A 15,060-nucleotide genomic window follows, 5' to 3' on the forward strand; every position below is an offset into this window, starting at 1 on the left:
AACTCCCTGTTTGCAGCGTGGTGTACACATGGGTCCACTTCCGGTGTAGCGAGGCCCACGCTGCTGTTGCAGCGCTGTCATCAGGTGTGGACACTCACCAAGCTTTTTATTGGCCTCCAGGGCATTAGGACTTATCCAGAATTCCTTTTCAGCTCTCTGGTCACCCTTAGCACTTCCACTGCCCTGGGTTCAGAGCCATGGACGGGGGGGGAGAGTGTAGAGTAACCCGAGAGGAGAGGGGCTTGCGCGCTCCGCCGGGAGCTACGGCCGGGAGGCGCGGGCTTGCCGTGCAGATCATTGAGACTCTCTAGAATTGTCAGATGCTTTCTGTTAAACACACACACACCACAAACAACAAATACTCTCCGCCCTTTTATTCCAAGGAAAGGAATAACAATATAGATCAAGAAATGCAAACTACCAAACGACATTTATTTCATCCTCTATTTCTACATCACTACAGACCTGGCCTTTATCCGAGTCTGCGTACTTGAAAGAACATGCTACATTTCCTTGTCATACCAGCAGCAAGGGCATTGCACTTGTGCCCAGGAGTGATCTACTTTTGTCTCTGGCTCCTTGCATTAGCCTCTGATTAAGCATTTTGTATTGTAATGTAAACCACAGTCACAGGCTTCCTTCAGCCTGAGGACAGGTATGCTGGACTTTACACGACGCAGTTGACAGCCCTTCAACCAGCTGGAAAAAAAGACGGAGCCCGGCCGGAGGAGCGGGGCTTGCCAGCTCCGGCCGAGCCCGCGGCCAGAGGCGCGGCAAGCTCCGCGGACCCGCAATCCGGCTTGGAGTCCGCGCCAGAGCGCGGTCAAGCCCCGACTCCGCTCTCATGGCTGGAGCCCCCGGCTGGAGCCGGCAAGCCGCCGCGCCGGTGGAGCTCTAGCTGGGATGAGCGGGGCCATGCCAGCGCTCCCCCGCGCTTCACTCAAAGGAGCGGAACCATGGAGCGAGACGCAGCCGGGATGGGGTAAGTTAAAAAAATACATAAATAAAAGGTGCCTCTTTAGCGCGGGGTCCCGATCCTGGCGCAGGGGTTCGTTGGAACAGGAGCAAGGAATGAGCCGCACCCTTCCGTCCCCTTCCCAACCACACGCGCAAAATGGGACAGGTGCTCTGTGGGATAGTGCCCACTAATGGCACACGTCACAACAGCCCGCTGCAACTGGTGCAAGTGTGGACACACTGCAGCACTGGTCGCTGTCAGTGTGGACACACTGCAGCGCTGGCCGTACACAGCTGTACGAGCACAGCTGTAACTACCAGCGCTGCAAAACTGCCAGTGTAGCCACAGCCTTAGACTTTTTGGGGGAATTGTCCCACTGTGTGGGAGGGATTTTCATAGGCAAGACTTTCCAAGCTTATGGAAATGTTTTATTGTGTAGCAATATATATTGTTTGGTTATCATAAACAAACAATGAAAAATCTAAAAAAACAACAGGTTCAAACCACTGAGCTATCCCTCCCTCCATAAAATATCTAATTACAAGGTTCAGCATCCTTTTAGACGAGGCTGTGTCTTATGTACGTATATACAAGGTAAAGCAAACCCTGCTTACTATCCCTTTAACCTGTTAGTAGTAGGGGAGGCCGTAGGAAAAGGAGTGAGGTGAAATTCAACACTATTTATATTGTTTTGTTACTTGCATGTTTTTATTAGCCAAATTGTGGCTCAAGTTGTTAATGAATGTATTCCTAATTTAACTAATTGACTGCACATTATTATTCCAAAAATAGATATCAAGTTAGTTGCGGTTCTGGACTTACCCAGCAAGCTAACAAAAGCCAGGAAGTATAATCTTTCTGCTTTACACAGGAATTATTCTTTTAAGGAAGCACTGAAGCCTCTAACAATCAAAATGTAGCAGACCACTACCCCCAATATAAACCATGGTTGTTGTTGTTATAGGTCCTAATTCATCAAAGTAAAATGTTCAGCTTAACTAATTGCAATTTTCCCTTTATATTTCCTAAATAAATAAAACATATATTTATATTTTTTCTTTTTAACCCACTTGTGTTTTAATCTAGGATTTAAAGACTGAAGGAAAACACCTTTGGGTCCTGACTAAATTGTTAAACTTATTTTATAGGCTAACTAAGGTGTAAACCCAGAACAATTAATGATTTCAAACTTTAGGTTTCCTGGACTTGCTCTAAGCCAGTGGCTCTCAACCTTTCCAGACTACTGTATCCCTTTCAGGAGTCTGATTTTTCTTGCGTATCTCCAAGTTTCACCTCACTTAAAAACTACTTGCTTACAAAATCAGATGTAAAAATACAAAAGTGTCACAGCGCACTGTTACTGAAAAATTGCTTACTTTCTCATTTTTGCTATATAATTATAAAATAAATCAAATGGAATATAAATATTATACTTACATTTCAGTGTACATAGAGCAGTAAACAAGTAATTGTCTATATGAAATTTTAGTCTGTACTGACTTTGCTACAGCTGCTTCCTGGTAGTGATGCCGCCGCCTTTGCAGGGCTGCTGCTCCCCTGCACTGCACCGGCTCCTCCATGGCTTGGGCTCACTGCTGCCGCAATCGGGACACTCTGGCTCTCCGGTGCCTCTGGAAGGCAGCTCCTCCCTGCCAAGCTGCTGCAGCGGCCCAAGCCTGGCAAAGCCAGTGAGTGGACTCGGGGCGGGGGCCACCTAGGTGGGGTGGGGAGGGCTCGTCGGGGGGCTGTGCACCCTCCAGGGGAGTTCAGGGGGCGGGGATGGGGAAACTTGGTCTGGGGAGCAGCCCCTGGGCATGGCTGGCCCCTGGGGTCTATAAAGGCTCGTTGGGATTTGCCCCTCAATGAACTGATGTGCAGGAGGGGTGGGTGGGACAAGGTGGAAGTTTCGCCTAGGGCGCAAAATATCCTTGGACCGGCCCTGCCCAGGGGGGTGCGTGCAACCCAGGTTAAGAACCACTGCACTAAACTGATAAGATCTGCATTTTAATTTAATTTTAAATGAAGCTTCTTAAACATTTTAAAAAATTTGTTTACTTTACATACAACAATAGTTTATAGACTTATAGAGAGAGACCTTCTAAAAACATTAAAATGTATGACCGGCACGCGAAACCTTAAATTAGAGTGAATAAATGAAGACTCGGCACACCACTTCTGAAAGGTTGCAGGCCCCTGATATAGTAAGAAGATATATATATACACACAGAGAAAAGATGGTTACTTACCTTTGTAACTGTTGTTCTTCGAGATGTGTTGCTCATATCCATTCCAGTTAGGTGTGTGCGCGCCGCGTGCACGTTCGTCGGAAGATTTTTACCCTAGCAACACTCGGTGGGTCAGCAGGGTGCCCCCTGGAGTGGCACGGCTATGGCGCCGGATATATGCCCCTGCTGGCCCAACTGCCCCTCACTTCCTTCTTGCCGGCTACTCTGACAGTGGGGAAGGAGGGCAGGTGTGGAATGGATATGAGCAACACATCTCGAAGAACAACAGTTACAAAGGTAAGTAACCGTCTTTTCCTCTTCGAGTGCTTGCTCATATCCATTCCAATTAGGTGATTCCCAAGCCTTACCTAGGCGGTGGGGTCAGAGCGAGACTTTGCGGAATGTAAGACCGCTGAGCCGAAGGCGGCATCGTCTCTGGACTGCTGGACCAATGCGTAGTATGACGCAATGGTGTGGATGGAAGACCAGGTAGCAGCGGGACGTACTTCCTGAATGGGGACATGGGCCAGGAAGGCTGCAGATGAGGCTTGCGTTCGAGTAGAATGGGCGGTGAGATGGCTAGCCGGAATGTGAGCCAAGTCATAGCATGTTCGGATGCATGATGTCACCCAAGATGAAATCCTTTGGGAAGACACCGGCATGCCTTTCATCCATTCTGCCACGACCACAAAGAGCTGGGGCGACCGCCGGAAGGGTTTGGTCCTCTTGATATAAAAGGCGAGAGTCCTATGGACATCTAAGGTATGCAGTTGTCATTCCCGGGGCGATGAATGGGGCTTTGGGAAGAAAACCAGGAGGAAGATGTCTTGGTTAAGGTGGAAGGAAGACACCACTTTAGGTAGGAATGCTGGGTGTGGTCACAGCTGTACATTGTCCTTGTGGAATACCGTATATGGGGGATCCACAGTCAAAGCATGAAGCTCTGACACTCGTCTTGCTGAGGTGATAGCGACAAGGAAGGCTGTGTTCCAGGAGAGGTACAGCAGCAAGCAGGTGGCTAAGGGCTCGAATGGGGAACCCATGAGTTTGGATAGCACCCGGTTGAGATCCCAGGTAGGAGTCGGGTGCCTGACTTGAGGGTACAACCGATCCAATCCCTTAAGAAACCTGGAAACAATGGGGTGAGAAAACATTGATGTGCTGCTTTCCCCTTGATGGAAGGCTGAAATAGGTACCAGATGCACCTTTATAGAGGAGACCACCAGGCCCTGCTCCTTGAGGGACCACAGGTACTCCAAGAAAGTGGGAACAGAAACCTGTCCTGGGATCAAGTTATTCTGGGTGCACCAGAGAGAGAAATCCTTCCACTTGGCAAGATATGTCGTCCTCGTGGAAGGTTTCCTACTGCCCAAGAGCACCTGTTGTACCGAAGCGGAACAGCGTAGTTCCGACTGGCTCAGCCATGGAGCAGCCAAGCTGTCAGATGAAGGGACTGCAGGTCCGGATGGTGAAGACTGCTGAAGTCCTGTGTTATGAGGTCCAGCCAGAATGGCAGGGGGGATCAGGTCTGCCACTGAGAGGTCGAACAACAGGGTGTACCAATGCTGCCTCGGCCAAGCTGGAGCAATGAGGATCAAGTGGGCTCTATCCCTCCGGAGCTTGACCAGGACTCTGTGGACGAGTGGGAACGGTGGGAAAGCATAAAGTAGGTGTCTGTTCCACTGGATCAGGAATGCGTCTGATAGGGAGCCCGGAGAGCATCCTTGGAAGGAGCAGAACTCCTGCCACTTCCTGTTCTCTCGAGAGGCAAAGAGGTCTAAGTGGGGAAAACCCCACCTCCGGAAAACAGAATGGATGACGTCTGGGCGTATCGACCACTCGTGAGACAGGAAGGACCAGCTGAGATGATCTGCCAGAGCGTTCTGAACTCCTGGGAGAAAGGACGCCACCAGATCAACGGAATGGGCTATACAGAATTCCCAGAGGTGGATGGTTTCTTGACAGAGGAGAGAGGATTGTGTTCCACCCTGCTTGTTTATGTAAAACATGGCTGTTGTGTTGTCTGTGAACACTGACACACAATGGCCCTGTAGATGGTCCTGGAAGACCTGACATGCTAAGCAGACTGCTCTCAGTTCCCTCACGTTGATATATAGGGACAGCTCCTGGGTCGATCATAGGCCTTGGGTGTGACGACTCCCGAGATGACGCGTCTGTGGTTAGGGCTACCAAGGGTTGTGGTGGGTGGAATGGCATTCCTCCGCAAACCAGAGAAGGGTCTAGCCTCCAAGTCAGGGAGTCGAGAACTTTCCCGGGGATAGTGAGCACCGAATCTAGACTGTCCCTGCGTGGGCGGTATACTGAAGCCAGCCAGGTTTGGAAGGAATGGAGACGCAGTCTCGTGTGCTTCGTCACAAAGGTGCAGGAGGCCATGTGACCTACTAGGCCGAGGCAAGATCGGACCAACGTTGTCGGAAATGATTGCAGACTGAGAATTAATGAAGTTATTGTTTGAAAACGAGGCTGGGGGAGGCAGGCTCTGGCCAATGTGGAGTCCGGGACAACGCCGATGAAGTCTATTCTCTGCGTGGGCGTGAGAGTAGACTTTTCTGCATTGATCATGAGACCTAGGCTCCCGAAGAGGTCTCTGACGATGCACACATGCTGTGATACTTGTAACCGAGATGTCCCTTGAATAAGCCAATCGTCGAGATATGGGAAGACGTGAACTCAACGACGCCTCAGGACAGCGGCTACTACAGCCATGCATTTGGTGAAGACCCTTGGGGCTGTAGAAAGGCCAAAGGGAAGGACCATGAACTGAAAATGGTGGCAGTTTACCACAAAACGGAGATATCGCCTATGTGGTGGATAAATGGTGATTTGGAAATATGCATCCTTCATGTTGAGGGCGGCAAACCAGTCTCCCGGATCCAAGGATGGGATGATGGTCCCCAGGGATACCATACGGAACTTCAACTTTATCAGGAATTTGTTGAGTTCTCGCAAGTCTAGGATTGGTCGTAGACCTCCCTTTGCTTTGGGGATTAAAAAGTAACAGGAATAGAACCCCTTGCCCCTCATGTCTTTTGGCACCTCCTCTATGGCTCCCAACTGTAGGAGCACCTGGACCTCCTGCCAGAGGAATTGCTTGTGAGAGGGGTCCCTGAAGAGGGACGGGCAGGGAGGGTGGAAGGGAGGGGTTGAAATAAACTGTAGGTGGTATCCCGATTCCACTGTGTGAAGGACCCAGCGATCGGAGGTTAGTTGGGACCAGGCACGGAGGAAATGGGAGGCAGTTGAAAAAGGCGGGAGAAGGATCTGGAAGGATGACTGGTGGGCCGTCCTCGGGCGTCCCATCAAAAGTTTTGTTTAGGTCCTGTCGGTGGTTTAGGGGGCCCTTGGCTTTGGGACCCTTGAGGGCCAGATTGCCTGCGCCGATTACCCCTGCCGTGCCGTCTGGTGTTATCCTGACGCTGTCTGGTCTGGTTGTATGGGCGGTATGGGTGGGCCCGGAAGGACCTTCGCTGGGTCACTGGGGTGTGCATGCCCAGCGTGCGCATGATGAGCCGATTGTCTTTAAGGCTTTGAAGCCTGGGGTCAGTTTTATCGGAGAAGAGGCCCTGTCCCTCAAAGGGTAAATCCTGAATGGTCTGCTGCAATTCAGGAGGAAGAGTGGAAGCCTGGAGCCAGGAGATACGCCTCATTGCCACTCCGGTCGCCAGAGTTCTCGCTGCCAAGTCCGCAGCATCCAGAGAGGTTCTTGCCACCTTTTTACCCTCTCCGAGCAGGGCCGTAAACTCGGAACGGGACTCCTGGGGAAGAAGCTCTGTGAACTCCCCACTGATACCCAGGTGTTAAAACTGTACCGACTTAGGAGGGCTTGCTGATTCGCCACCCTAAGCTAGAGGCCCCCGGTCGAGTATATTTTGCGGCCTAGGAGGTCCATGCGCTTAGCCTCCTTCACCTTAGGGGCTGATGCTTGTTGGCCATGACGCTCCCGTTCGTTCACCGATTGGACAACCAGAGAGCAGGGAGGTGGATGGGTGTAGAGCTATTCATGTCCCTTTGAGGGGACCATATACTTCCTCTCCACTCCCCTAGCTGTAGGCGGAATCGAAGCTGGTGACTGCCAAATGGTATCCGCATTGGCTTGAATAGTGCGGATGAACGGGAGCGCCACTCTGGTAGGTGCATCAGCTGATAGGGTGTCCTCTACCTCAGTGACCTCCTCGATTTACAAATTCATATTCTGGGCCACCCGCCTCAAGAGGTCTTGATGGGCACTAAGATCAATAGGCGGAGGCTCTGAGGAGGATGTGCCTGCTACTGCCTCGTCAGGCGAGGAAGAGGAGGATAGGCACGGGACTAAAGGGTCCTGAGGTGGGTCTTGAACTGGAGGAGCATCAGCTGGATCAGGAGGAACCTCTGAGTCCATGGAAGGAACTGGAGCTTCCTCCGTGCCCGCAGGGGTAGGGCGGCTCACCGTCGCTTCCGGAGCCCGGTGTTCTGAGTGGGCTGAGCGGAGAGCCAGTGATGGGGCACCTTGGGCCTGATGGTAAGCCCATGGTGTCCAAAAGGACCAGTGATGAGGCCCTTGTTCATGGCTTTGTCCCTCCAGAAATTGGCTGGGGACGTCAGAGTCACCCTCGTGATGGTAAGATGCACTAGCGGCCTGAGACGATATTGATGTGTCTCTCAAAGACCACGGAGATGCTGATGGACCCTGTGAAGGCGGCACCGTTTTGGATGCTCGATCCCTGTGCAGTACCGGAGAGCGGTACCGGGGGCTGTGGCGGTACCGTGAGAGAGACCGGGACCTTCTACCATGGTGGTGCCGGGACATCGACCGGGATCTCGAGCCCCGATGTCTGGAGTGACTGCGGGATACCCGATACCGAGATCAGTGCCGAGAACTGGAGCGGTACCAGGAGTACCTGTCCGGTGAGCGAGAAGTGGAGCGGCGCCGCGAGTGCGACCGGAACCGCGAGCGGTGCCAGGAGTGGGAGCGGTGAGACCGCGAGCACCTGCGAGACCGCAAGCGCCTGTGAGACCGCGATCTGAACGACGTCTCTTTAGAGGGATGGAGGACGGAGGGCTTATCATCTCGGCTTGCCAATGGATTGAATAACCCACACCAGCGGTGCCGGGGGTTGATGCATTGGCTCCGTCATCGAGATAAGCTCCCTTGCTGTCGAGAAGGTCTCTGGTGTAGAAGGGAGAACGAGCTCAACCCCAGTTGTAGGTGGGGAGCTGTCACACACCGGACTCAACGGCCCTTGTGGGACCGGAATCAATGGTGCCATTTCAGGAGGAGCAGCTACCAGCGGTGCCACCGCGGGCGACAGTGCCGTAGCAGATGATGGAGCCCGGCAAACTGTCTTCGACGACTGCTCCTTCTGGGAGGATGAAGTTATAGCAGCATGCCGTTTCCCGGTCGGGGAAAGGGAGCGGTGCTGGGGAGTCGGTGCCAGTACAGGTTGGTGCCGAGAATCCTTCTTGGTACCGGGATGCTCCGGTACCGAGGCGTGCTCCGTACCGAGGCGCTGGGCGCTGCTGTGGGGCTAAGTGCCAACTCCATAAGGAGCTGCTTCAAACGAAAGTCCCGCTCCTTTTTCGTCCTAGGTTTAAAGGACTTACAAATGTGGCACTTGTCCACAAGGTGGGATTCTCCTAGACACTTCAAGCAGGAGTCGTGGGGATCTCCTATTGACATCAGCTTTTGACACGCCAAGCACGGTTTGAATCCCGGTGCCTTGGGCATGGGCCCGCACCGGGGCAGAGGAAAGGGGCTAATCCCCGATCCCCCTTTCAACTATACACACTAACTACAAAATTAGGCACTAAGTATAACTACAAAAAACACGAACTATATACACAGTGATGAGAAGAGAACTACGAGTAAGCTAGGGATGTGGAGATCAGCAAAGCTGCGCTCCACAGTTCCAACGACCGACATAGGCGGTAAGAAGGAACTGAGGGGCGGTTGGGCCGGCAGGGGTATATATCTGGCACCATAGCGGCGCCACTCCAGGGGGCACCCAGCCGGCCCGCCGAGTGTTGCTAGGGTAAAATTCTCCGACGAACATGCACGCGGCACGCGCACACCTAAATGGAATGGATATGAGCAAGCACTCGAAGAACATGAAAAAGTGGAAGTAGCCAAATTTTTTGATAGGACCACATTGTTTCAACATTAGAATAGCGTTTAACCACCATGTGTGTGTTCCTATAAGACACCAATGGTAGTTCCATTTTTGCAAATTTCAGTCAAATATGCGGTAAGTATATTTGTCTCAATGAAAATTTAAATTGTAACTATTATATATATAAATATAAATAAAATTTTGATTTGGAGTTTGTCAGGCAATGTGGCCAGTTGTTTGGCAGAACCCAGATTAAAATTCAGAAATTCACTGAGCAAACCATGATAATATTAATGTAAGATTAATAGCTATATTAGAGCTATTAGACAGTTTTATAATGTAACAATATATATTTGGTTATCACAATCAAACTCAATGAAAATGTTTAAAAAAAACAGGTTCCAGCTAAAGTAACATGGTGTTGGGGTTATCAAGATAATCACCCCCAACCAGGGGTGTGTGTGTATATATCTGTTCTGCACAATATACTGGGAAGAAATCTTGCTGACTTCTTTGTTTTGGGTTTTGCCCTTGTAGAATTTGTGTGATTCTTGTATTTTATTTTTCAGGGTTCACCACTCAGGTTGTTTAACCCTCAAGTATGGAGAAGCACTTGGTTGTTTTATATCAGTCTCTTGCTTTAGCAAACCCCTTTCACATTTGCAAGGTAATAGGTTATTGTAAATGTATAACGAACCCTTTAAGTTAAGTTATTTGCCACAAAAGGAGCACGATGGAAACAGGATCCTTTAGACACCTCAGGTTTTCAGGGATAGTGAAAGGAATTAAGTTAGTAAACCAAAAGCTGGTAAATGCCCATAACATCAAGTCCCACAACATTGTACCAGGAAAGGGACATGTCTTTACAGGTATTCAGCAATGATCCTCAGAGGAGACCCAAGCCAAAACCAGCTCACAGGACCATGTAGCTGACAGCACTGTTCCTGCTCTGCAGTAGCCCTGATGTCCAGATAGTTGGTTTGGTGAGGTGCTTGGCCAACTAAATGCAGACTTGTGAGCGCCAGTATTTGACTGCCATATGAAGGAAGCTGAGAAAAAGGACTTTTCGGTAAAACTCCAGATGGTGAACTCTAACTCTGTAGTAATTGTGGTCTGGAGCCAATGGCAGCAGCCCGTTGTAAGGATACCCTTTGGTGCACTGGTGTCATCTTCAGAGCAACATGATCTCACTCCCAGATGGCAGTATACTGAATTTGGGGAAGACTAATAATCAAAACATGGGACAGTATTGAGTTTATTGCCTGAACTAATGGTGTCAATGTACAAATATACATTGGGAAAAAAAGTATCTAAAAGGGGTTACCATGGTCAAATCGGTTCCCCCATTCCAGTAGTGGAATTAAGAAATCCAACTTCTAGGAGGTCCTATCAAACGGTAAAGAGTATACTAGGTGAAAGAGTAACCCGCAGCTATAAGTTAGTGGATGTAACCATGTTACCTTTAGTAACCTGGGAAAAGACTTGTCCCCTAATCAATAATTCCAGGGTGGGAAGTGGCTACACCTATACCAGGATTAGTAATGGGCACAGTATATACTCCTGGGGAAATTCTGAGCCACTGTGCAATGCAGAATTTTGAAGAAATTAAAGTTGTGCATGCAGAATTTCCTTTTCCCTCCGCAGAAATGGGCTGCAGTGCTCATAGCTGCCACTAGAGGCCACTGGACTCAGTAAAGCCCAATTTGCAGATAGAAGACACTCTTGTGGGATGGGAGAGAGAGTTAGAACAGTGGTCCCCAACCTTTTCCGTGAGGCAGGCGCTGGACGACTAGCCATTGAGGACGTGGCCACTGGACAAGCAGCCGCCGAAATGCCACCGTGAAGCGGCAACATCAAGAGGCGTCGTCGCTGAAATGCCGCCATGAAGGAGCGTCATCAAGAGGCATTGCCGACAAAATCCTGCAAAATTCAGCGGGATTTTGACGGTAGCGCTTCTTGACATTGCCACTTCTCAGCGGCTGCTTGTCCGGTGGCCAGTAGGCAGGCACACATGGATTTCCCAGTGTGCACCATGGCGCCCACAGGCACCGCATTGGGGACCCAAGCTAGAGGTTTCCTGGCAGCTGCAGTTCCCAGCATGCCTTGAGGGAAGGACAGGTCAGTGCGCAGGAAACTCCAGGCAAGCTTGGGACTGAGCATTAGCCTGTTTCTCCCTCCGGATCCCTGGGCTCAGGGGGAGGAGACAGGTGTCTGAGCAAGGGGGGCCCCCGCAAATGGCTCTGGACAGGGAGGGGGTGCAGGTATCTGGGCTGGATAGGACCACAGTTGGACACATTTGGCCCTCCAGCTGGGCTCTGGGGGTATAATGGGGCAGAGAAACAGGAACTGGGTTGTCTTCGGGGTTTCTTTAATACTCTACTCCTGGAGGAATTTTTGTGTGTGAGCCCATATTGTTACAGAAATACTTGCTGACGGATATTTTGAAATAAAATACCAAAATAATTGAAACTGGCATGATTGTGTAGTGTTGTTTTGTGCATAGAATTTTTAATTTTTGGTGCATAATGCCCTCAGGAGTAAGTATATCATAAATCAGTTCTGCATACAGTATATGTGTTAAACACTATCATAATTGGTGTTAGATAATCACCTATAATTTTAGAATTGGGAAAGCTACCATTCTTAAATCAAGGATTAGCGGTTGCTAAATTATATTGTTAAAACTGCTTTAAAAACATAAAACGTGAAGAGCCACTTGTCTGATTCTTGCCAGAGTGCCACTGGAAGGAATTCAGGTATGGCATCTGTGACACAGCATCCTAATTAAGACTCGTTATTTAACTAAGATTACATCATGGCAAAACCTTGTGTATCCCATCCAGATCCTATTTGCCAGTGTTCAGTCCAGATGAGGATGTGTCCAGTCACCTGGCAGCTATCCATTTCAGTAGGTCACTTTGAAGACAACGTCTACAATGAATGCATCAGAGTACCTTTTCTGGTAGTATATCACCCAACCTGGGAAATTCCACTGATTGCCTAGTGCTCTGAAAAGGGGTATCAGTACATTGGCAGATATGGTATGGTTGAGGTGAACACATCACTGTGTGGCCTGAAGGAAGATACCAACAGAATCCATTGGCATCATCGTTGGTAGCCTATCAGGCTAACCAAGCATGATGCTCTTATGAGAAGGGTAACATATAGTGGAGATGGTCAGTATTGTGTAAAACCAAATATCAAAGATCTTTTTATAGTCAATTTGAGTGCAAGGTCACAGGGTCAAAATTTGTTACACCCTAATGGGACATATACTAATTGGGTGGGTGGCAATTCCCCTTTATCTGTCATGTATTGTGTTATGTAAAAAGCACAGGTTTAAGCAAAGGATAAGGCCCTAAATTTATGAGATAAGGTGATTGTTAACGAGCCCTGTCAAGTGGAGGACTTTATTATATTCACTGCCTTGCCTTCATCATATTCTGTCTTTACTATATCCTGCAGTAATGCAAGGAACCTACAGGCCTATATCCTATTTATTAATCTTTATTAGCTTCAGCAGTTAGCATAAGGCTTGAGATCCACTAACTTTGGCACAGATAAATGGCCCAATAATAACCCCTAAATTTTGGGAAACTCGAAATAGACTGTAAGGGGTAATTTCATGACATGAACCAACCACAGAAATGAGCTAACACCAGCTTTTGAAAAGTTTTTGAAAGAACATCCAACCACAAGAGTGTCAAGACAACGAACGGACAAATATGTTGAGATCATTAATATACTAACCTACAGAAGAAGGGCACCCCACCTTTATTAGCATTAAGAAAGAAGAGGGGAGAAATCCTTACTGAACATGCATTAGGCATGGTGGCATCAGCATATTATAAAAAGCTGTATCCCAGCCTGTGTACAATAGGGGAGAGAGAGATGTAGCCTTTGGGAGGTGTCAAAATGATGGCCTCTGGTGACGAAGAGGAAGGTGATGGTGAGGAAGAAGATAATGGCCAACATCTCAGACTGTTCTGCAAGGGATGATGTATTGATGTTCAGATGAACTTTCTGTATATTCTCCATTGACCTTATTGAGTTAGTGTTTGTGACTTTGCTAAATATATTAATAAATTATTGTAAATAAAGAAGAGGCCTACAGTGTGAGTGTTGCAGCTGTGCACATCGTGGTTCCCAACTATATAGTAATTTTAATTATACTGGGCCTGATCTTGGGACAAGAACCCGCCAATCCTCAAATGATAACTGGGAATTCTTAAGCAATCAATATAATTAATATATAATTTATACATCAGGATACCATACTGGGAAAAGGATGTCTGAGAAAGCACAGGGATGGCTACTCCCATTAGATGGCTGTTCCTTAATGAGTTATGCTGCCACTAACTATCATCTTGTGGCTTTATTAAAAAAAAATAAATAAAAAAAAAAATCACTGGACCAAATTCTGTCCTGGTGTAAGCAAGAACAATTCCTATTGACTTCAATGGGAGCTGCACCTACGTGTACCTGGGCTGAACTTTATGTACAGAGAGGTTCCAATGGGTCATATAAATACTTTAATCTCTCAAAAATGCCAAAGACTTATGAGCAAAAAGTTGAAATTTTAAAAAGCATGTACATGGAAAATGTTATTAAGACAGAAGCCATGAGATGCAGAATTAAAGCATCTCAGATACATTTCTGTTCACTTTAAACTGACCAACGTCAATAATGCTTATTTAAGGCATAAATAAAATTCCTGTAATCAAAAAATATTTCTCTATTTCTAATGGAGTCTTTAATTACAAAGATCACACAGTACAGAGTCTAGGTCTTCGCACAAAACAGACATTTTGCAAAACAGAAACCCAAAATTTGAAGATTTTAAAATATATTTTATAAGGTATTTGTAAATTAAACAGCCAGTATACAAAATTACAACTGGTTATTTTAACGTGTCATATTTTCCACTTACAAATAATTGATATTGCCCCTTCAAAGGCTGACTACAAAAGGGAAGTGGAGATCCTTTTAAGACTACATGTATGTGCTGAATGCCCTCACATTTCTGGGCTGAATGGAGAGCATTCAGAGAAATGTATTTTTTAAAGTAAGAATTTAAAAATTAACTGCTCCTCTCTGAAAGTTCTTAGCAGTTCAATTTGCTAGATATCTGAAAATTTATCATCAGCAATATGAACTCAGTCCTTAGTAGGCACAAAACAGCACAATATTTCCATGGAAGGGGGAAAAAAGTACGAGTTTGTGCGTTGTTTTTTAAAGATAAGTTAAAATGTACGTGTCAAAAGCCCGCATAGTGATTAGTGAGGACATTCAGCACGCAAGTCTAGGATTGACTCAACTGCGTTTCCCATTACATTTAACTTCTAAGGTTGAAACATCAACATTACTTTGAATTTACTGGTTTGTCAGTCTCAACAGTATATTTATTTGGTATTTTCACTAAAAAGAACTCTATTTAACAAGCTTTGAGAACCTGTTGTATGAACCTGTAGTCTTAGCCAAAAGACTTGTGGATCCATTTTATTCATCTTGGACACTACAAGAATGGTGCATACACATCTCTTAAATATATGGCTGCGTTTGTCTTCTGGGACACATGCCACATCTGGGCTCAAGATTTTCAAGTCAGTATTTAAAATACACTCTGAACAGTTTCACGTTTTCCTATTAACAAGTACACTGGCCATGGGACAGCTGCAGAAAGATTTACAGGGAGTAAAATTTGTTCTTTGTATTTAACAGAATGGGAAAAGCTAGGTGGAAGTCACTATTTTGTCACTCAAAAGAACTG

General features: G+C 47.5%; 2 protein-coding genes across 2 annotated transcripts in view; both read right to left on the reverse strand.

Annotated features, from left to right (window-relative positions):
• Positions 1-1,083, reverse strand: part of DEGS1 (delta 4-desaturase, sphingolipid 1) — a 39,668-nt gene extending 38,585 nt beyond the window's left edge. Inside the window, exon 1 of the mRNA XM_032781724.2 lies at positions 1,076-1,083. The gene's annotated coding sequence lies outside the window, so the exon portion shown is untranslated. The remainder of the gene's footprint in view (positions 1-1,075) is intronic.
• Positions 1-15,060, reverse strand: part of FBXO28 (F-box protein 28) — a 38,239-nt gene that overhangs the window by 8,324 nt on the left and 14,855 nt on the right. The window lies entirely within an intron of this gene.

The sequence above is a fragment of the Chelonoidis abingdonii genome, chromosome 3 (assembly GCF_003597395.2).
Source record: "Chelonoidis abingdonii isolate Lonesome George chromosome 3, CheloAbing_2.0, whole genome shotgun sequence".
Lineage (NCBI taxonomy): Eukaryota > Metazoa > Chordata > Testudines > Testudinidae > Chelonoidis > Chelonoidis abingdonii.